The sequence below is a fragment of the Crocodylus porosus genome, unplaced genomic scaffold, assembly GCF_001723895.1.
Source record: "Crocodylus porosus isolate Cpor-Errol unplaced genomic scaffold, CroPor_comp1, whole genome shotgun sequence".
In the NCBI taxonomy this organism is placed as follows: domain Eukaryota; kingdom Metazoa; phylum Chordata; order Crocodylia; family Crocodylidae; genus Crocodylus; species Crocodylus porosus.
Genome location: NW_017728886.1, coordinates 137578522 through 137584715, shown reverse-complemented (window position 1 = coordinate 137584715; position 6194 = coordinate 137578522). Strand labels below are relative to the sequence as shown.

Sequence of the window (6194 nt, the reverse complement as noted above, 5' to 3'; positions counted from 1 at the left end):
CCAGCACCAGTGAGGAAGCAACTTAACACACACACAGTGTCACCCATGTCATGAGTTTTGTTTGTCAGCAGGCTGAGGTACAGCTTCCCAGAAACCCCTGTACCTATCTCCTTCAAACTTAGCAGGCTTCATGTCCTCAGAAAGGACTACCATCCTTGCAATTTCAATCTGCATCAGCCAAAAAATAACAGTTATATTTATTTTAGTGATTTTCTATTATAGTTTATGGCTAAATCTCCAAATCTCTCTGAATTGGCGCCAAATCTTCCAAAGCTGATTCAGTTGAATCAATTCAGGACAGTGATCTGAATCTCTGAACTGAATTGCTGTCCTCTGAACTGGCTGAATCCATATCAAATACTTCCCTATTCACACAGACCTAATAGATATAGATGTAGATATAGATATTGATCTATATGAATAATGTTAGGTTAGATATTAGGCCTATGTGAAGCGGCAAGCATTCCATTCAGATTTGGATTCAACCAATTTGGAGGGACAGTGATTCAATTTGGTGATTTGAGTTGCTGTCCCAATTCAATTTGGTTGAATTGGATTTAAAGATTTCGCGCAGATTCCAAGATTCGGCCATCAACTATAATGGAGTATCACTAAAATGCCTATAACTTTTTTATTTTTTTGCTGATTCAGATGAAGACAGCGGAGATGATAGCCCCTTCTGAGGACATGAAGACTGCCAAGTATTAAAGAGATTGGTGTAGGAGTTTCTGTGAAAGTGCCCCTCAAACTGTTGAAAGCAAAACTTGTATCACTTATGTGTGTTAAAGAGTGTAGGTTGTTAGCTGTAGGTAGGCGTCGTCTAAGGACATAGGTAGACAAGGTTCTTTGGGTCAATCTGATATCTTTTATTAGACCAACTGAATAGTTGGAGAAATATATTTTAGCAAGATTTCAGATTTAAAACCCCTTCATCAGGCTGAGGAAGCATCTGCAGTTGGTGTGTGCGCTCTTTCTGGATGGAATGAATAATAAACAATCCCAGAGGCTTGGGATCATATGCAATAAAGCCATATTGCATATAATATGTAAACTGAGGAATCAGGGGGTGAGAGACAGGCTGTAGTGGGGGGAAGGGAATGTAGCAGGTAAAAGTGGAGAGGTACCTGGGGAGTCAGATGTCAGGCAGGTTATAGTGTATTATAAAGCCAATGTCTACAATGAGTCCATGAGTTTTTGTATCTAAGAGGCTGATACAAATGAAGTATAGGGTCATCTGTAAAAGTGTTTTGTAAATTCAAACAAGCACCGAACCTTGCTAACCTCATCACCAGAAGCAAACTTCCTACAGTCCAAACACACTGAATGGATCCAGACCATGCCATGACAAGAAATGCCAAACTTGCCAACCTATCTCCAGTAACCCCTAGGGCTGTGTGAAGTACAGTGTTTGACAGAAAAGTAAATGTTTATTCATAGGTTTCATAGAGCATCAAGTCTGACCCTCTGCCTTGGGCAGGAAAGAGAGCTGGAGTCAGATGACCCCAGCTAGATGTTTGTCTAGTCTCCTCTTAAAGACCTCCGATATGGGTGAGAGCACTACCTCCCATCTAAGCCCATTCCAGATTTTGGCAACCCTCACTGTAATTAAATATTTCCTAATGTCTAATCTATATCTGCTCTCCATCAGTTTATGAATGTTGTTCCTAGTAAACCCAAGGGGCACCTGGTAAACAGAGTGTCCCCTACTCCTTGCCCCCCACCCCCCAATGAATTTGTAGACAGCCACAAGATCCCCTCTCAGCCTCCTTTTGCTGAGGATGAAGAGATTCAGGTCCCCCAATCTCTTTTCATAGGATCTTACCTGCAGGCCTTTAACCATATGGGTAGCCCTCCACTGGACCCTCTCAAATTTATCTACATCCCTCTTGAAGTGTGTTGCCCAGAACTGGACTCAATACTCCAGCTGCGGTCTTACCAATGCTGCTTAGAGGGGAAGCATCACCTCCTTAGACCTGTTCATGATGCACCTTCTAATACATGAAAGAGCACGGTTGATTTTGCTTATCACTTCATTACATTGATGACTCATGTTCATTTTGGAGTCAGCTATGACTCCAAGATCCTGTCTGCTGCTGTGCTGCTTAGAAAGTCACCTCCCAGTCTGTAGGTGTGTTGGTGATTCTTTCTCCCTATATACAGCACTTTGTACTTATCTTTGTTCAGCTGCATCCTATTCTGATCTGTCCACTTTCCCAATCTGTCCAAATCTGCCTGAATCCACTCCCTGCCCTCCAGTGTGTTTACTTTACCCCATAGGTTGAAGTCATCCACTAATTTGGACAGAATGCTTTCCACACCCTCATCCAAGTCACTGGTGATGATATTGAACAGTACTTGTCCAAGGAGTGAACCTTGGGGAATTCCACTGCCCACATTTTTCCATGTTGAAAATGATCCATCCACCACCACCATCTGGGTGGTATATATATGGTAAGTACAGTTAGGATAAATGTCAAAGATGTGTGATTATCATGTGCTTGACATGAAATAGACGTTAATTCTACACATTAACAGTTTCCATGAATAATTCAATACAACTTAAATTTCTTTTTACAAGGCACTGACCTCCATGTTGAATGTTGTTCTTTCATCAAATCATGTAAATTAGATTAAGTAATTTTTAAATATACCTTTTGTTAGCAAACCCTTTGTGCATATTGCTGTGGTAGCTAGCCGACTTTTGTTCTCGCTCAAAAACTACTTAGTTCAGTTGAGAATTAGGTATGGAAACCTACATCTGAAGGTTTTTATATTCAGTTGATTTTATTACTATTAAGATTCTGAAGGGAGTGTTCCTTACAAAGGAGACCAAAAGGAAGTGATAAAACGTGTTCATTTTAGGGAGAGAAAAGAATTATGCTAAGGGTAGTGGTGTTTTTATGGAGTAGTAGTATAAAGGCTGGCTGAGACTGCCTGAAATCAAGTAGGAATTGCAACATTTTACCATATTTACTCAAATAGAAGATGACCCTGATTATTAAACAACCCTGGAATAATTAGATATATGGAAATGCTATAATTTTTTGATCATTTTCCAGGTATAGAATCTAATTTTTGGAGGTTTGCCTTCAATGTGTCCCCTTCCCACTACTATAGCAGGAAAAATAAATATGGAGGATCAGGTAGCCCTTTGGTCTCTGCTTCCCTCAACTTTTTCCCTTAGCAGCTCCATCCCTCCTCCCTTACTGTCAGACCCTGCTCCCCCTGGGCATGTGGAAGTGAAAAGCATAGTTGAAAACAATAACTATGAAATTAAACATGGTTATAGTAATTTGAATATAACACCCATACACTTAACTCACCTGGAATTGATGCATGCTACCTTATTTTGAAACAGCTGCAAGTTTTAGCACAGATGTTTCATGAACACCATTTTGAGAAACACTTTTGCACTGCTTATATGCAGTATAAACTATTCATGGTATTAATCCAAAGCAGAAAAGCCCATGATTTAACACATAGCTCACTAGACTGGGCCCCACCACATTCAACAGTGTTTCAAGCTATGGTGAGCCATGACTGCATCCAGTTCACCCAAAATCCCTCTTTATGTCCTCTCTTAGCCTGGAATTTGTGATTAGTGTGGCCCCACCCTCCATGGTGACCCCACAGCCCAGTACAGCTCAGTATGTGTCTCTACTCCAGATACCCACCACAAAGGAGCCATATGCTGATTATCCCCCATTCATGGCTGGAAATGGGTATTCTTGTCGTAAGTCTTGGGATCCTCCAAAAATTTAATGTGCAGATGAGATGCAGGGAAAGTGGGCCTAAGTTTCTCTCATAGAATATGGGGCCATACTAATAATATGCACGGCTCTGAGAAAAGGCACAACAGAAGGATTCTGGGTAAAGTGTAAGCAGTGTCATGGCTTACCATAACTTGAAAACGAGTCAGTAGTGCAGGGGATTGCACTTAATGAGCAGTACTATATGCCTTATTCAGATGGGCTATATTAACCTTTCCTTGTCGTAGAGCGCTATCAGTAACACAACTTCTTGTCCACTCTTTAGATAAAATCAAAGATAGTGGCTGCGTAGTGGCTTGGTTTTACCACCCTAATTGATGCCAGGAGTGCCAAGGGCATAGTGATGGTGAATTATGTACAAAAGTTATATGTGTTGAGAAGATATACAATAATTATGGTATATGGGCAGGATCATGGAGAACTCAAGTGGTAACAAGGTAGTTGAGAGGAGTCCTGGTGGGATAGTGCACTTACCATCAGTAATTCAGATAGAGCCCACTGAGGGTTTACAATGTATTTTAGACAGCCCAAACTCTGTCCTTCCTGCCCACACTTTCTACATCTAGCTCCATACTTCTGGTACAGAATATTGTACAGATGTGAAGGGAAAGGGTACTGGATGTTAGAGTGCTAAGTAATACCGAAGTGTTTTATTTCCTGGGAAGAGGGACACTTACTCTGGCAATGTCCATGGTACTTCTCAAATACAACTAGGACTACAGAGGAGCAACAGAGACAAGAAAGGGAAAGTGAGAAAAAAGATGTTGAATCAGGAGGAGATGACACAAGAAGGAAGAGCTGGGGAGAATGAAATGTCAGTAGTCAAAGCAGCACAGCTGGTGACAGAGGAAAGAAAAGAAGGAAAGATAAGTGGAACAAGTGACTTTGAGACAGAGGAGAGAGAAAGAGGATAGAATGCTACAGGAAGGAGAAGGAGGAATGAGGACAGAACAGGAGAAAGAAGAAAAGAGCCAAATTGGGAAAAAGAAGAAATCACATTCTAGTAAGCTTAGAAAGGAGAAGGTAAAAAAAGAGAGAGGGGGGAGGGAGACAGGTTGATGAAAAGCTCATCAGAGATAATGTGGACTGGGACTGACAGAGTGGAAAGGAGATGGGGGAAGTGGAAAGGCTGGGGAGAGGCAGGCATGGCTGGTGAACTCAGACTGGTGAGGTGGGTGGAGCATCCCATGGGAGCAGAGAGGCAGGGTCTGCAGATGGCCAGAAGTGGAGTGGGGTTTGCAGCTGGCCAGGAGTGGATGGGGGGAGGTTGCAGCTGACCAGGCACTCCAGCTGGTAGTGGGGAGGCTGCAACTTCCCTGCCCATGCCTGGCTGGCTGCAACCCCCCTCCCCATTCTCATGGGATGCTCCACCCACCCCACCAGTCTGAGTTCACCAGCTGCACCTGGGGAGAGTGGAAAGGGAATCTCCCTTGATTGTCAACAAAAATTTAAAAAGTGGCAAAGACTATGGAGATGCAAAGAACGGAAGAATGAGAGCTGACTGTATTAAGTAACAACACAGAAGGCTTGTAAAATGGTAGAGATGTGTAATGTAAATGGATAAGCATAACTATATATGGGAAGAAGGAGAATTCCAGATTTGGAAAGCTTTGTGTATACTTAGTTTACAAGTGTTTTCTCTAAAGATGCAGTGGAGGTGGTGAGAAGACTTCATGTTACCTGGCAGGAATAATATTAAGAACATGGGACATGCATGGGGGATAATGAAAAAAACTGTGGGCATGCGAGATGCCAACCCACTGTGTGAAGATAGAGCATTTCTTTATGTAAATAAACTAGAGGGAGTGGGATAAGAGTGCTTGAAAGACTGTAAGAAGGTGATTAATATGGTAAGAAAGAAAGATATCATAACAATAGTTAGGGATTTAATGGAAGAACAGATGGCAAATGTGGTGAAAGAAGTAATAGTAAATTGAAAAAGAATATACAGATATCATATGGGTTATGATACAAAATATTCTTCCTGAGAGGGGCATTCAGCATAAATGGAATTTGGTAGGATTGGCAGCATGCCTAAGAGAGGGATGTGGGGCTGAAGAATCTTTACCCATATGTATTTTGAGACTGTCTTTTTGTGCAAGGCATATAGGAGGAGGGGTGTCAATTTTGAAGGACAATCAATATGAACTGTCACTTAATAGGTGTTGTATGGATTAATGCCCAAAGGGCTGGAGGCACAGAGACTAAGAACCATACAACTTTGTGCAATAGTAGCAATATGGCATGTGACAAACCTACTGTTGTCCAAGGGACTGGCTTTCACCAGAAGAAAATGTTTGGTTGGCAACATATAAATTAAAATATTATTTGGATCTGTTGCCCTATGGGATCAGGCCAATTCTCAGGATCTCAATATTGTGCTGTTAGACAGGAGGGTGTGACACAATTGCACACATACAAACA

General features: G+C 41.8%; 1 long non-coding RNA gene across 1 annotated transcript in view; it reads right to left on the bottom strand.

Moving 5' to 3' along the window:
* Positions 1-1470: 1470 nt before the first annotated feature.
* LOC109324559 overlaps positions 1471-6194 on the bottom strand; it is an 8633-nt gene continuing 3909 nt past the window's right edge. The window contains exons 2-3 of the long non-coding RNA XR_002104959.1: positions 3983-3987; positions 1471-1595 (exon numbers count right to left, since the gene is read on the bottom strand). This is a non-coding gene — a long non-coding RNA (uncharacterized LOC109324559). The remainder of the gene's footprint in view (positions 1596-3982; positions 3988-6194) is intronic.